Below are 17346 nucleotides of genomic sequence, written 5' to 3'. Positions count from 1 at the left end.
TATTTTTGTCGAAAACAAAAACTGAATCAGCCACACAGAAATTGGTGCAGGAAGACGCAGTCTTCCTCGTACATGTCCTGCCACCAGGGTTGGTGCAACCGGGCTCCGCCGCTCGTCGCCCCGCCCCCGCCTACAGAAATTGACGCCATTTGCCCGCTTGCGTCGGGGCATGTCGTGCGCGACAGCATAGTTACGAGCTAACAAACTGGTTCGCGCCGTTCTCTCGGTACGTCAACATCCGCTATGTCTCCGTGCCAAAGCCGTTTGCCCCGGTGAAATGCAAATGTAGGTTTCAAAGGGACAGGTTGAAGAGCGACTTGCTTATGGTTCGGCTTGCGCTTTATTTCCTCCGAAATCACCGTTGAGAACGCTTTACTGGCCACTATAGAGGACATAACGCTTGCAGGTGCGCCCAGCGATTCCTGCCTGAAAACAACTGTATACCACAATATTATCTCCTACTGGTGCCTCACTGTCGCCAACTTGTTTTCATTGAAGTTCATCGGCCAATGGTGGGAGCCCTCCTATACTACCTCAAACAGAGTTTGAAGAAACCACCTGTAACGTAAGAGCTGATGCGCGTGATGTTTTGTTTACACTGATTTCGCGGAGCGTACACACTAATTAAGAAGCGTTGGCGGAAGCGACCGAGGAGTCAGCTGAAGTTCGCATTGCTCCCGCCTCTGTCTGTGCTGCCGGATTCCTAACACGTTTATTCGGTTTGTCAACAGGCTGTTTCCGAACTCTCGGTGAACGCTACGCTGGATTTTCTTACGGAAGGTCGCAAGAACGCTGCGTCAAATTCACAAAGCTCTTCGTTCGTAAGGGCTCTTTGTAATTGGGTGTCACCTTCACCAATATTGTGACCAACATTAGGATTGGCTGGAATTTGCTCTTACGAACAATTCTCGGGTAAGAGCTTTCTGTGAATATCGGGCGCTGTAACGTAAAGCTATTCCGAACTTTTATATTCCAATTTTGCAATTAGCTCTACGCGATTGGTCAAAAACTTTGTTGGACCACCTCTACTTCACTTCTGTCCCAAGACGTCATGAAAACCGCAATAGCTCCACATCTGATATGACGTGTACACACTGATTATGCATGATTGGACCGAATCAAAGAAACATAGTTATTTATGATTCGACGCCTTTTCGACATTAAACCTCGGCTATTAATAAAAAGTTTTGGGGCTGCGCCCACTTCACCTGCCTGTCACGTGACGTCACAAAATCGCGAACACTCACCGCGTCAGAGTGACCTGTACGCGTTAAAGTAGCATTGTTATGGCGAACGGAATTTTTTTCTGAATAGCCGCAGGCTGCTCCGTTCCGAAAGGAATAAAAGATGGCTGCCGCCGATCGCTCAGACACTGGCTACTCGCACCTGGCAGAGAGCATGGATTTATTTGCGTAAAATAAAACTTTTTGCGTGGCCGTGTAGTGTTTTCGAGCACTTTCGGCGCGTTTACGACCTCGCTCTGCCAACCCTTCTTTGCTGAGGATCCGTTTCAGCAGCATTCTTAACCATCCATTGCATGCCGCCGCAATCTTCGACCAGTCCCCGCAAGCTAAGAAAGGGATAGCGGAACAGTTTTAGACACCGGCACCACCTCTTGATCCGGTTATCGATTTTCTGTGCACTGGCTTGACGCCATCGAATCCCTCTCCAGTTAAGCGTGCTCCTCGCCTGCTCCTCGCCATTTAGATAAGTCAAGCCGCTCAGTGTAGGCAACGCTATTCGTTTTTAATGCAAACAAGAATGACTTCCTATAAATGAGCAGACCGTTTTATTGGTCTCTTCAGGCAACACTGCGGATCACCGCCCGATGGTTGCGTCGGCGTTTACGCCAATTTGACGTCAAGAGATTGGAATAAAAACATATTGGAAAAGTTTTACGTCATAGGGTCCATGTGATCTCTTTATTTACGGACCTTGATGCGATGATGCGGGTCACTAACAGCCCATTCCTGATTCTCTCGCAGCAAGTGTGGAACAGTTGAGCCCGAATTCACAAAAATTTCTTACGCTAGACTTGTTCGTCAGAGAAAATTGTAGCACCCATTGATACTGGACATATTAGCTTAGGCGGCCAGCCAAATGCAAAAAGTCCTTGGGAACCAAAAGCGTTGTGAATACGACTCCTGCTTCTGCTCTGAGATAGAGCATCTCATGCATCACTATTAGAGCGGCTCTTTCTGCATAATTTAGGCTGCGCTCTTCCTTCGCTCTCTCTGCGCTATTTCAGCACACTTTTACGTCCATCGCGGTGCGCGCGTAAAAGATACAGGACATGGCTCCATAGTGCGAAACCAAACACGCGTGTTCCTCCTCCACGCCATTCGCGGCGCTCCCGTGCCTGTCCATGATGGCTGCCTTGGCCTTGCCTATAGTCACATTGCAGGCTGGGTAGGAAGACGATTGAGAGCTTCAGTGCGATACCATACGCGCCCATTAGGCTACTCTGTTCTGTCTTTCTCTACTACTCTCTTTCTTCTTCGTTCTTTCTCACGTGTGTGCCTGCTTTGCTTGCAGTTGTTGAGGCGCATGGCCGTCCGTGCCCTGCTAGAGCTCACGTAAGACCGTGTCCTTCAGTTCGAAAGACGCGACGGTGTGGTCCGCCACAAGCGATCCATAGCGAATTCCTTCACGCCCTTCCTGCTCTCGACGAGTACACCATAGCAAGGCCTAACCGTTATGTAGCGGACTGGGAGAGACGGCCTACCAAACACCTCGGCATTAAGTCACGCACGACACCGTTATATGAAGACAGGTGATTGTGCAGTTCAGGCGTCTGGTGATGGAGGTTAATAAAGAGAGAATGCCTCAACGATGCTACCTTATTGCAAACGTGTTCTGTATCTTACTGAGTGGTGGCTGATACAGCTTCTTGTTTCCGGTATTAATACGCCTTCCCAGCTTCTTGTATTTTTGGTCGTGCTTTTCATGAATGAAGTAAATCATAGGCTGCGAGCCACAAATAGATATAGAACTCTTATGGACATAAAAGGCACGCAATTCGCCATGCACATTTCAACGAAATTTTGTACGGTGACAAAACGTGGGTTTTTGATAGGTTGTGCTTTATTTCATGATGAATTTCGGTCTTGTTTTCTAAAACAAACACGGTGTCACAAAGCGGCAGCAAATTACAGCTGCGCGCTGAAGTTGAGTGAAACACAGCGTTGCCTACTAGAAATGCAAGAAAAACGCACGAACCTCACGGCAGTCTGTCGCCATCACTGTAAAGTATACATGAAAAGGTGCCCTTCACTGATTGCAGTCAAGTGGTGCATCGACCTATTGTCCTCGCTTCCAAAAAACCGACGCGAGTCCTTGGTGAACGCAACTTGAAGAGCAAACGTTTACCCTCCCCTGGGCCTCATTCTAGGGAACCGTCTGTGCCAAACTTGCAAGCAACGATGTCTTTGTTACAATGAGGACGCTTATGTCCTTACAGCTGAATGGAATTTTTTCGCTACGTCGCATGAAAAAAGCACATGCGACGGCGTTGGCGGAATAGTTAAGCCTTTAGCCACTACGGCAAGTCTTCAAAGGCCTTATGGGGGCCACATTACCACACCCCTCCAGCTATTTCAGAAGAATATATCACGGGTGATATCCTCGGGCTTTCAGCCAGCATTGCGAAAGAAAGCAAAGCCAAAATCGCCCCGAGTTTTGAAACGGTCATTTCCGTCAGAGGCACGCTTCACCACTTCGCACTTTCATCACTCTGCAATGTTCGCGCTGGGTTGGCTTCATACTCGCCGACTCAATGCTTTCAAGTGGCTAAGGGCCAGACAATGAAATCTTCCTTACCTCAGTAAGGAAGCCTTCATTGCAGTGAGGCTACCTTATGTCACTCTGAAAGGTTCCTTACTGAGGCGCCCTCGGTGAAGGCTTCCTTGGTGCTTCCTTGGTACTTCCTCAGCATAAGAAGCCAAACAATGAAATCTTCCTTACCTCACTAAGGAAGCCTTCATTGGGGTGAGGCTACCTTATGTCACTCTGAAAGCTTCCTTACTGAGGGGCCCTCGGTGAAGGCTTCCTTGGTGCTTCCTCAGCATAAGGTAGCTCCAAAGCTACCTTCATGCGTCCTTACGCCGCTCCTGGCCCTGAACGAGCGCTTCACCTCACTGCTTAACCACGTGGCATTCGCTTGCGCATGCGCACTGTCGCCCACCTGCGGAGAAGCGCGAGCACGGTACGTCTTGCCAGGCATGTTCGTTTCAGTCACGCGTGCGGCATGCAAGCATTGCTAGGCGTTGCTAGCCGTTGCAAGACGCCGGCGTGCCAGCGTTGCTGGAGCACATCAAGTTTTGCACTGTAATGCGCAACTTTTTTTTTAACTTTAGTAAACGAAACTAGAAGAAAGCGTCCACGCTTCTCTATATTAGCTATTCAATTTAAAAATTGTGCGACGATACAACATTTTTTAATAGAATAATGGTGTTCGCGGAAAGATTTGAAGAGATAATCTCGAACCCAGGCACGCGGCAACCGCTCCTTAGGTGAGGACAGGTGAAGGGAGCTTTCAGAGTACGCTTGCTTCCTCCATCGGTCCTTCGCTGTAAGGAGGCCTCACGTAAGGTTAGGAAGCGCTCGAAGGAAAGGAACTAGGGGTGTACGAATATTCGGAATTTCGAATACGAATCGAATATTTTCCATATTCGAAGCGTATTCGATTCGAGAAATGCATGTTCGGAAATTCACGAATATCCGAGGACGGCCGAATAACGGTGGAAACGGCGAATATTCGGATAGACTGCGAATAATTGAGCAATTAACCAATTGTATGCTTGCTCCGCATTCTCCTAAGAACATGTTTATTAACTGAGAACTTCGCATGATCCGCTCATTATCTGTATGCTCTGTTTCAGTCTATCTGCTTCAGGCATTTGAGACATGATCAGTTTCGGTTTCTTTTTCACCAAGCTTTATAATTCCAATTATTTTGGAATGCCCCATTGCCTTGAAGGTTGCAAAGGCAACTCAGGGTTGCCTTTGCAACCCTGAGTTGCCATTATCTGTATGCTCTGTTTCAGTCTATCTGCTTCAGGCATTTGAGACATGATCAGTTTCGGTTTCTTTTTCACCAAGCTTTATAATTCCAATTATTTTTGGAATGCCCCATTGCCTTGAAGGTTGCAAAGGCAACTCAGGGTTTGCTAACATTGATTCAAAATGTATCAAGGCTCTTTGTGCGGAGTGGAAATTTGATGAAGTGGCCAGCCTAGGCATGTTTCTTGATCCGCGCTTTATGGCCACAGTTCATCAGGCATCTGGTCAGATGATCTGGCTGAAAAACCTTGTGACAAGGGAGCTCCAGGAAGCCGTCGTGGAACACCGTGGGGACACCGCCGTGCCAGCGTCGACTTCGTGTCCACTGGTGGCATCGAGTGTATGGAATGCTTTTGATGATCTAGTGATGAACAAAGAGAAGACACATTTGGCATCTGCCCCTGAGAGGGAAGTTACAGACTACGCGCAAAAGCCTCTTCTGGAAAGGGGCATGAATCCTTGTGAGTGGTGGCAGTCCATTGGCCGCTTCAGGTACCCGCTTTTAAGTGCACTCGCCCGGAAGTACTTGGCGATCCCTGCCACTTCAGTTCCTAGTGAAAGAGTCTTTTCTACCGGTAGAAATGTGACAGTGCATAGAGAGCGTTTACTTTCTGGCCATATTGAGCAGTTAATTTTCCTTCACGACAATCTGTAACAAGCGTTTTACCTGACTGAGGGCATTACCTGAGTCCATTATCTATAATTGAGTACCTCTTTAATTTGAAGCAACCTTGTAAAATGCAATGTTATTTTTAAAAGGGTAATAAAGCTATTGTTGCCTCTCTTGCAATTTTTTAATACTACACATGTATTCGATATTCGATTCGATATTCGAAGAGAGTTCTTCGCCTTATTCGTATTCGATTCGTAATCGAAAATTTCAATATTCGCACACCCCTAAAAGGAGTGAGTGAGTGTCAACTTTATTATTAGAAGGGGTAAGGGATAAGGGAGGCTAAGCTACGTAGGCTTCCAGGTTGTGCTTCACGATGGAGTCTTCAGCTCGTGCCAGGACCCGTGTTTGGATGTCTCGGTCGGTGCTGGAGAGAAGAGCCTCCCATTGTTCGTCGGTGGGGGGTGGCGAGACGAGGTCGGCGGGCGGGGGATCTTCCGGGCAGCCCCAGAGGATGTGGTTCAAGGAGGCAACGTCGCCGCACAGGCAGCAGCGTGGATCAATGACACCAGGGTGGATGTGCGAATACACTAGGGGGCACGGAAAGGTGCGGGTCTGGAGGCGACGCCAGGCGATCTCGGACCGCTTGGGAAGACTGCCATGTGGAGGTGGGTAGGCGTACCGTTCGAGGCGATAGTGCTGGGTAATGTCGTGGTAGGTGACCAGGGGCTCCGGCACCGGGACGTCCAACGCGGAGGGGCCCACCGCTCGGTCGACGAATCCTCGAGCGTGTTGGTGAGCCGACTCGTTGCCGGGGTGACCCGAGTGGGCGGGGACCCAGACCAGTTCAATGTGACACGGCTCGTCCTCCAGTAGAAGTGGGCGAAGGAGCCGTAAGGTGGAAGGCGAGACGAGACCTCGGGCGAAATTGGAGATGGCGTGCTTGGAGTCGGAGAGTATGACGCTGGCGTTGGTCGAGGTGGCGGCTAAAGCGATGGCTGCCTCCTCAGCCTCGACGACGTAGGGCGTTCGAACGGTGGCGGCCGTGATTGTCGGCCCCGAGGGTGCCGAGGGTACCGAGGAGGGCGAGACGGAGACGACTGCGAAGGCGTCCCCGGGCGAGGCGTATCTGGCCGCATCCACGTAGGCGATGGCCGGGTGGTCGGCGTACTTGGCGTGAAGCATGGCCGCACGGGCTTGGCGACGGGCGTCGTGGTGTCCCGGGAACATATTCTTGGGTAGCGGCTTGATAGAAAAGGCTGCCCGAAGAGCATGCGGTAGTGAGACCAGGTCTGGCGGGTGAGAAGAGGTGTCATGACCGATGGAAGAGAGGATGTAGCGACCGGTCGGCGAACGATGAAGGCGTTGCACCTGAGCGGTGCGGTGAGCTTCGATCAGTTCGTCGAGCGTGTTGTGGACTCCCAGGCGGAGGAGACGTGCCGTGGACGCGTTGGGGGGAAGGCCGAGAGCAGTCTTGTATGCACGGCGGATGAGGACGTCGACCTTGTCGCGTTCCGATTTGAGAAGACGAGTATAAGGAAGGCCGTACGTGAGACGGGAAACGACGAAAGTGTCCACTAGGCGGAGGAGATCGTGTTCGCGCATGCCCATGCGCCGCGCTCGGACACGAGCAAGCATGCGCGCGGTTTGCTGAACCGAAAGCGAGAGCTGGTCGATGGTGTGAGCATTATCGCGGTTTGACTGTACTATCAGCCCGAGCACCCGGAGATGCGAGACGACGGGAACGGGAGTGGAATTGGCGTGAATCGTGATGGTGGGGTGAGGCGTCTTGTGGCGACGCCGGTCGGGGGGCCGCATGAGGAGGAGGGCCGATTTGGCCGCCGAGCAAGCGAGACCGGCCGCGTGCACGTGACTTGTGACGACGTCAGTTGCGCGTTGCAACGTCTGCTCAATGTGCCCGTCGGAGCCAGACGTGACCCAAAGAGTTACGTCGTCCGCGTACAGGGTGTGTTTGAGATCGGGGATACGGTCGAGCTTGGCGGGAAGTGAGCGAAGGGCGAGATTAAAAAGGAAAGGCGACAAGACAGCGCCCTGAGGGGTACCACGAGATCCAAGCGCATACGTGGGAGACGAGAGATCTCCCACGATGATTTCGGCCGTGCGGGCCGTGAGGAAGGAGCGAATGTAGTGGTAGATGCGAGAGCCGGGGTTGATGGTGGCGAGTTCGGTAAGAATAGCCGAATGGGAGACGTTGTCGAACGCCTTGTGAAGGTCGAGGCTAAGGAGAGCCTTAGTGTCCGAGAAGGTGGGCGGATCGAGAAGGTCGTGGTGGAGTTGCAAGAGGACGTCTTGTGTGGAGAGGTGGGGGCGGAAACCAATCATGGTGTGGGGAAGGAGGTGGTGAGCGTCGGTGTACGTTTGCAAGCGAGCTAGGACGACGTGCTCCATGAGCTTGCCGACGCACGATGTGAGTGAGATGGGCCGGAGGTTCTCGATTGTGAGTTTCTTGCCCGGCTTCGGGATGAAAGCCACGCGAGCGTGTTTCCACGACTGGGGGAGGTTGCCGGAGCGCCAGCAGTCATTCAGGAACGAAGTGAGGGCAAGGACCGAAGGGGCATCAAGATTTCGGAGAAGTTTGTTGGGAATGCGATCTGGACCGGGGGCAGAGGTGGTGCGGAGCTTGTGTAGCGCCGCGTAGACTTCAGCTTCCGTGATATCGGCATCTAGTTCGGGGTTGGGGGCCCCGGAGTAGGACGCGAGAGGGGGAGAAGAGGTGCCAGGGGGTGTCAGCTGGAGGTATTTGGCGGCCAGGTCTGCTATCAGCGACGGTGTGTCGCCGGGGTAGGCCCGGACAATGCGTTGTAATTGTTGCCGAGCGACTGACTTGGCGGAAGCAGGGTCGAGGAGGTGGCGGAGGAGATGCCACGATTGCTTGCAGCCCAACTGACCGGAGATCCCTGAGCAAAGCTGCTCCCACTGTTGGCGAGCGAGCACAGTTGTGTGATGCTCGATCTCGCGATCGAGGTATGCGATGCGGCGGCGCAGGCGACGGTTGTGACGTTGCTTATGCCAACGGTTGGTGATGCTCGTGCGAGCGGCTAAGAGGTGGGCGAGGCGAGAGTCAATTGCCGGATGGTCCTCCGTGGTGGGGATAGAGGCGGTGACCCCGTCGAGGTCCGCCAGTAGCTGGTCGGTCCACATCGAAAGGTCCTCGATGTCGGGGGTGGCAGAGTGCAGCCGGCGGGCTCGGAACGCATCCCAATCCGTATAGCGGGTCGTGTGTGGGCGCGGCTTGCACGGGGAGGTACGGGCTTGGATGGCGAGGACGTAGTGGTCGCTGCCCAGGGACTGATGTGTATTGGACCAGCGCGCGTCGTGCACGTAACGGCAAAAGCTGAGGTCCGGAGTGGTGTCGCGGCACACGCTGTTGCCGATGCGCGTGGGTTGCGTGGGGTCGGTGAGTAGGGAGAGGTGGAGGTCGTGTGCGAGCTGCCACAGCCTCGCGCCGGGGCCATCGGCCTTGGAGTAACCCCAGTCCGGATGCCTGACGTTGAAGTCACCGAGAACGAGGAGGGGGGATTTGGCTGCTCTCGCTGCAGCGGCACGGAGCAGAGCAACGAGCGACAGGTCTTTGGTGACGCGTGGGGGGGTATAAACATTAAGAATAAAAAGAGAGGGGTCTTCACGTCGCTGAGGTAGGACCTCGATAAAGACGTGGTGGACCGTAGGGAAGGGCAGATCGGCTCGATTGACCGTGAGCGTCCGCCGAGTGAGGATGGCCGTGACGGGATGGGGCAGAGGGTGATGAGCTACTTGGTCATGGGCGACGTAACCCGAGAGGGAAGTGGTGGCGTGAGTCTCCTGTAGAACGATGACGTCAGGAGAGACCGAGGGGTCCAGTTGTTGAAGGTGTAGAAGGAGGTGGTTACGCTTGGGGCGAAAACCACGGCAGTTCCACTGCCAAACAGTGACGACAGAGCGGTCAGCCATGATTAGTAGCGGAAGAAAGAGGTATTGCCTCGGCTGGTGCTTGCGAGGGTCGGGCGGCAGAGGATGAGGTGGTGCGGACGTGGAGCGGTGGCTTGGCTCGGATGGTTGCGAGCATGGAAGCTTGAAGGCTATCCACCGTCTCTTGGAGAGATTGGAAGGACGTGGCGGGGGGATAGGCAGTGAGGTCGGTGCGCATGGCATTGAGGGCTTCTTGTTGTGCCGTGAGAAGCTGGTATATCGAGGTGAAACGGCTCTCCAGCCGTTTTTCTAGGTCCACCAGGGTCGTCTTGATGGCTGCCTGGACCTCTTCGGAAAAGTGGAGAGATGCAGGAGGGGTGTTGGGTCTGCGGCGTTTGCTAGTGCCTCCTTCGCAAGTCTGAACATCCATGTCAGAGGAGGAGGCGATTGAGGAGGGCAGACATGATGGGAGCGTGATGGCTGCCTCAAGCTTCTCCTCAAGAGCTCGTAGTTGGGCTTGGAAGGATTCAATTTGGGTCTTCTGTGCCGCAAGTGTAGCGGTTTGTGCAGTGAGCTGCTGCCGTAGGGAGGCGTTTTCCTGCTGCAGTGCGACGACCTGCGGCGAGGAGGACGCCGAGGGAGCGCCGGGGGGGCCGCGGGACCACGTCGACTGGTTGGGCTTAGAGGCTGGTGTGGGCGCCGCTGGAGCGAGGGGTGGGAAGTCACTGGTCGACTTGGAGGGCGGAGGCGGCGGAGGACGGCGCGCCGTTTGCTTCGGGGGTTGAGGGCGCTGCACGTAGCGGTGCTTACAGTTGGAACTATGCGTTGAGTGATTCCCGTTGCAAACGATGCAGCGGGGGGTGCAAGTCGGGGGCGAGCCCTCGAGCGGTGGGGGGTGAAAGTCGCCGCAACGACGGCACCTGTCTTGCTGTGGCTTGGGGCACACGTCGGTCCGGTGGCCAGTCGAGCGGCAGTTGAAACAGGCCTCCACCTTGTTGTGGAAAGGGAGGAGGCGAAGGTGGACTCCATGGTAGAAGATCCACCGGGGTAGTTTGGGGTCCGTGAGGGTGACCAAGATGTGGGGAGTCTTGCCCATACGGCGGGCACCCACAATAGAAAGTGCAGGATTGCTTGCCTGCAGATCGTCAAGGATGGCTTCATCTGTGAAGTCGTCGAAGGCGTGGTAGAGTATGCCCCGTAGGGCGTCGTCCGGCGGTGGGGCGTAGAGGTGGATGGCGATAGTGGTGCCGGACACCGTGAGGGAGGTGATGCGGAGGTAGGCTTGAGCGCGAGCCGATTCCGCGACGCTGAGCGTAAAGGTGTTGTTGACCGGGTGGATCCGCACCGTGTCGCGAGATGCGGGCGGGAGGTCTTGCAGGCTCGCTGCTTGCAGCAAGGCGGTGTACAAATGCCAAGGCTGGAGTTTGGTGAGGTCGACGGGGGTTTTGGGGCGGCCGACGAGGTGAATCGTGTCGGCCGGAAGGCGAGGGAGTGGAGCGTGACGGCGGGGCTGAGGAGGCGAAGCACTTGCCTGCTTCGATCGCGGCGATTTAGCTGCGTCGGCGGCGGCGAGGCGCAACGCTGCGCGGCGTTTCTCTTGGGCGCGGAGGCCTGGCGTCTGCCAGGAAGCGTCCGAAAGTTCATCGGGGGTCACCTCTTGTCCTTGGACAGCGATCTCCATGGCGGTGGGTAGCCGGGAGATGGGCGACGAGGCGGCGGCGGGCGGCCGGGTGGTCGTCCCTTCGTCTGCGCGCTGGGGTACTGGCGGCCGCACTCGAGCTAGGCCGGATAGGCCTAGGTCGGCGCACGGCGTGGTCAAGGGCTTCCCAAAACTCTCCTGGGCCACCCCGGGCGAGTATTGGTATACAACTGGTATCGATATGGTCCTGACGACTTGCTTCACCCACTCATGAAGAAACTGTCCGAATAGGGATAGAAGAACCGGCACGAGGGCCGAAAATTGGCGGATCCGACGTGAGGTGCGACTGCTCTCGACGCCGACGCCAGCGTCTCCCCCTAAAAGGAACGTTTTATTGTTTGGGCCAAGCTACCTTCATGCGTCCTTACGCCGCTCCTGGCCCTGAACGAGCACTTCGCCTCACTGCTTAACCACGTGACGTTTGCTTGCGCGTGCGTGCTGTCGCCCACCTTCGAAGAAGCGCGAGCACGGTACGTTTTGCCAGGCACGTTCGTTTCAGTCACGCGTGCGGCATGGAAGCGTTGCTAGGCGTTGCACGACGCCGGCGTGCCAGCGTTGCTGGAGCACATCAAGTTTCGCACTGTAATGCACTGCTTCTTTAGATTTAGTAAACAAAACTAAAAAATAGCGTCCATGCTTCTCTATATTAGCTCATCAACTTAGAGATTGTGCGACGATACAACCTTTTTTATTGAATAGGGGTGTTCTGGTGTTCGCCTAAAGCTTTTAAGAGATAATCTCGAACCCAGGCATGGCGGCAACCGCTCCTTACGTGAGGACGGGTGAAGGGAGCTTTCAGAGTATGCTTGCTTCCTCCATCGGTCCTTCGCTGTAAGGAGGCCTCACGTAAGGTTAGGAAGCGCTCGAAGGAAAGGAACGTTTCATTGTTTCGGCCTAAGTATCTATAAGTCTAGCTGCCTTACTGTGATCTTGGCAACCGGAGAGGACTCCTGTACCATCACGCAATAAATCAGCAGCAGCGCTGTATCAACTGTGGACAAGTCACTGCGTACAGGGAATTGAAATATGCGGTGGTACGTGCCAAAGCCACGATTTTATTATGAGCCATGCCGTAGTGGGACACTCCGGATAATTTTGACCACCAGGAAATTTTTAGCGTGCTCCCAATGCACGGGACACGGGCGTTTTTGCATTCTGCCTCCATTGAAATGCGGCCGCCGCGACCGGGACATGATCCCGCGACCTCGTGCTTAGCAGTGCAACACCGTAGTCGCTGAGCCACCGGGGCGGGTTGGCTGCGTGCTGTGCAGTGAAGACGTAGTGTGGGGCAACGTCGGCGGACGGAGCCAAGTGGTGGGGGGCACCCAACACAAAGAAAAGCGTTTTTTCTTGCTTAAAACAAAACAGACTCCAAATAGATGTCCCGAATGAAATATTACTGTGCTCATATATCAATCGCATCACGTTGCATGATTTTGTATGGACCACTTCAATGTGCAATTTACTGCTGAACTGAAATTTTATCACGCTCAAAAGTTTTTTCTCGCAAACCTTAAGTTAGCAGAGTACGACACCACTTTGAGTTCATTGTTTGGATAATAGGCAACAATATGAAGGTGTTCATTATCAATACACGAAATTAATAAACAACTTCATAAAAAAATCTCCAATGCCCGTCATATTACACTTTTTCCTCCCATTACAAACACACATCCTAATACAAATGCCCACAAAATTAGTTAATTTCGAAGCCTCACCCTTCTACAACACATTGAAACAGTTTTATGGCCATCTGGAGAAAAATCATCTTCATACCTTTTTTTTTTCTTTTTTACTACGTACTGTTCTCCAGTGTGAAATGCAAATGAAATAAAATTGAGTTGAATATCTTGGTTATGTCCCTCTTGAGCTATTATTAATACCATGATTTCTTCCGTGGAAATCGGTAATAGTCCAGCGCCCCCTCTGGTACGTTTGTCATGGAATGACCCTTCGGTTACGGGCATGGTTGTAGTATACAAGGTTTCTTTTTCTTTCTTTTTTTAGGCAATACAGATTTTTTTATAAAAAGTCTATCAGCGCAGCGACCATTTAGTTTTTTCAGACGAGTTCGTAGGCGAGGTGGACAAACCTTGCGGCTAATAACGTGAGAGTCCGAAGACTAATTAATAAATATGTAATACCTTTTTAATTATTGCTTAAGAGCACTTGTTTAAACGGCGAATCTGATGGTAGTCACATTTTAATGCACCCGCATTTTTTTTATCTAAAGCGTCGAACCTAATTTGAGATATTTTGTCATCGAATTTTAATCCTAAATCCAAGGAATATGGAAACCGAGTGCCGCGAGAGCGCAGAAAAGGCGGCCCCTCCATATCGTCTCAGGTCGAAGCGTCGCGTGACAACAAGTGCGAGGAAGTCGGAAACCGAACGTCTCGGCCAGTTGCGGCAGCTACTTCCCGCTTTGCCTGGGAAGCATCTTCGGCTGTGTGTCGGGTCAGGGTCTGCCACGGCATGCTATCGTTCAAACTTCGCCCCACACATTACGCCCAGGGCAGTGGCGTCTGACGAGCAGCGGGACGCGCTCAGTCGCGATGTTGCCTCGATTGAACTCTAAAATTTTATGACGAATACGGCGAATTAGGTGTCATTTCTGGCCGCGAACTGTAGCGCCTTCTCTTAAATAATCGGGCCTGACAAGGGCACATCGTTTTGTCTGGCATCCTTAAACCACGTGAGGACGGTGTCGTCGACGTTCTGGTAGTTGCCAAGCCACAAGCGTTTTCTTGAGGGAGCCAGCTGAGGCTCTCAATGCAATTTCATGATCTTTTCCCAATGCTTGAGCATCGTTGCCATTGTTGACGGGGGAATATCACGCTCCCTGCACAGGTCGGCGTGCTTTCTTCCAGCATTCAGCTGCGTCAAAATGTCCACTTTTTCCTTGAGCGAAAACTGGCGTCGCTTCTTTTTAACGCGAGGCCAGGAGAACACACAGTCAGCAAAGCCAACGCACAACACAATCACAGCACCGATAACTTCGCAGCTCCTGCCGATCGCTATCAACGTGGTGACGCTAGGCTTACGACGTAGTAGGAGAGCCCGAACATGACCATACGCGACTATAGTGTACCAGAATAATGTCCTAGTGGCGCGAGCAAGAGGTAGGGACAATGGGCCGGTGGAAGCAAACGCCAGTAGCCGCCGTCGGTGGCGCTGCTGTGCCTTTCTAGCTGCCGGTGCGCACTCGGGCCGGCTCAGGCACGCTCTGCGGCTGTTTGCTCCGTGTGTTTTCCGAGCCGTGTTACGTTCAACGGGGCCATGCTTGTGAAAAACAGTGCATGATTTGAAAAAGAAGGCGTATTCCTGCATCTACTGCAGCACAGGAGGTACGATGCCAAAAAGAAAGACGGACTCCCATTGCTACGCTCCGGGCTGCCACAGCGATTAGAGAGGTTTAGAGTGTGCGGTAGTCGGGTAAACGCAGGCTGGGGCGTTGGGGTGGAGCCATGAACGGGAGTGGCCTGCATAGTGCAGCAACCTGGTTGCACAAAGCTCAAATAGACAAAAACAGCTAATATTGCAGTAACCAAGTGTATTTTACTCTGCTGCGGGTATAAATTTTTGGCAGCAACACAATTACGCCAGTGCCGAAAATTTACACCAGCACCGAAGTACAATAGACTTGGTTACAGCAATATTAGCTGCTTTTGTCCGTTTGAGCTTTGCGCCGCCAGGTAGATGCACCATGCAAGCCGTTCCCGTTTATGGCTCCGCCCCAACTGCGTTTATCCGAATACCGGACACGCTAAACCTCTCTACTATCCGGGCGTTCCGAAAGCGTCATCGCACGCCGCACCAACGGAAAATGAACTTCGGCAGAAATGGGAGCGCAATCTGCACAGAGCAGACAAGCCTCTCACTGAATCTTAAGCGGTATGTGCACGCCCCTTTGAGACTCGATACATTTGGAGGGATTGCTTAAATGATATTGCGCGACATCAAAAACGACACGGACGTGAGAGAAGACGACACACCAAGCGCAAACTTTCAACTAAGTTTATTGTGCCACTGCGTCATTTTATACATGGCAGGCAACGTGGATCGCGCATGCGCTTACAAGGAAATGAAGTGCGAATTCATGTAACATGGTTACGTGTCGTGTGATGCCGCGTCCAAGTAACGTAATTCTTTTTCTGTGAGAGCCAGAGACGGGAAGACGGAATTCAAAATTAAGTTTCTTCAGAAATTAAATCTATCCGTTACGTAAGACAATGAGTGGCTCATACTGGCTTAAGCAATGGACCCTCCCACCGTAAACGCGGCCTCCCCATTACGATGACAGAAGTGAAATTCTACGCTGGAATGATGAACGGCAACGCAGCCAGCTGTGGAAGACGACGATGAACGTAGGAGCAGTGGCATGAGCGCGTGTGCCGGTCGGCACAAGGAATAGCCGAATTCATGGCCATGGTGCTAGCATTACGCAAATTAGGACCATCAATTACGTCAGCCGTGATAGTTACTGATTCTTTATCATTGTGCTCATCCCTTACTGCTTCTAGTGATTCTCGCGTGATGAGGACATTTCAATCATTGGTACCTGGTTACTTGAGAAGCGTGCGTTTGATTTGGGTGCCCGGCCATAAAGGACTAATGATTAATGAAATTGCAGACTCTCTAGCCAAGGCATCGATAAGTGGCCCGATTCTTCCTTGCTGCCCTTTGACTGCTTATGTAACTGCAGCTAGATTTCGCAGGAGTATCATTATACAGTCAGTATCAGGCTCCGAAATTACTAACTCTGTGGAGTACGGACATCTCCTGCACCCTTGGAACAGAGATTTTTGCCGAACACGGAAAATTGAAGTGTCTATCACGAAGCTGCGCTGCCGTATACCTGCATTGAACTTCTACCTCCACAGGTCTGGTCTGGTCCCCTCACCACTATGCTCATTCTGTGGCGAAGCGGAGACAATCGACCATTTCTTGTTGTCTTGCAGACGTTTTTCTATTATAAGAAAACGACTACTCGAAATCCCGCTTCGCTCTATTGGTCTGACTTTATCAGTGCCTGTGATCCTATCTTTTGGAGCCTCCATTGTTGGGTTCAGCAAAAGAAATGTTTGCTTGGCGATCCAAAATTACCTCATTGAAACTAATCGATTTCCATGTCAGATTGATCGTTCTCCCTCCCAACCATAGCTTTCTTTTATTTCTTATCTTTTATTAATTATTATTATTATTATTATTATTATTATTATTATTATTATCTTATACCCGGTTTTCATCTGATTATTTCTTTTTTTCTCCAAACACAAAATGTTTACTTTTAAACTCACACGCCCAAATTGTTAACTCCCTTGTTATCATTATTATTTTAGGCACCTAATTAAACCGCCCGATTCTTGGCCAATCCCCCACTGTGGGTATGTGCCACGGCCACTCAGGACAACAACAACAACAGAATCGCTCTGTTCCACGCCGAGCGAAGCGTCGCATTGCTGGCGGCACAGAAAAAGCAGCGCGCCGAACTGTCGACATCGTTCCGATAGCCGCCTATGCAGCCAGGTGCGCAGCACGTCGGCATCGTCTGCTTATATTCTCAACAAACTCGGCGAAAGCTACAGTTTCGCGGATTACATGCTTGCTGAAATTCGCCTTCAACAACGAACCACACAATACGCTGCACCGCGCGCTTAGTCCGGCCCGCCCGCGTAGCCGGCTAGTGAGGAAGTGAAGCCGGACGCGACTGCAGCGCCACGAAGGCGCGGGCGGGTGGCGGTTCCGCGCAACGGCGCCGAGTTTTAAAACTGAAGCTAGTCTAGTAACGTTGGGATTACCAACTTGCCCGGAATGCTGCTCTCATTTGGAGGGACTACGTCCACATCATCAATAACACCGAAGTACGACTTCCATGTGGAAAGCAGTCGCTGGCGCCTGGCGCGGTGCCTACCCTTCTGCCCGACTGTACGTCCTACCTTTCTGTCGCACCTGTCAAAAAGAGGCCGGAAAGAAAGAGGCCAGCCGCAGCAAGTGCACCGATGGTAAGCACGAAGCCACGTAAGAACGCACGGACCGCACAAAATGAAGAAAGAGCGGCAGA

General features: G+C 52.4%; 1 protein-coding gene across 1 annotated transcript in view; it reads right to left on the bottom strand.

Annotated features, from left to right (window-relative positions):
* LOC139052429 (uncharacterized) overlaps positions 1-17346 on the bottom strand; it is a 211543-nt gene that overhangs the window by 738 nt on the left and 193459 nt on the right. The gene's annotated exons all lie outside the window — the stretch shown is intronic.

Source organism: Dermacentor albipictus, unplaced genomic scaffold, assembly GCF_038994185.2.
Source record: "Dermacentor albipictus isolate Rhodes 1998 colony unplaced genomic scaffold, USDA_Dalb.pri_finalv2 scaffold_22, whole genome shotgun sequence".
NCBI lineage: Eukaryota > Metazoa > Arthropoda > Arachnida > Ixodida > Ixodidae > Dermacentor > Dermacentor albipictus.
The sequence above is the reverse complement of the archived record's forward strand: the minus strand, read 5'-3'. Positions and strand labels throughout refer to the sequence as shown.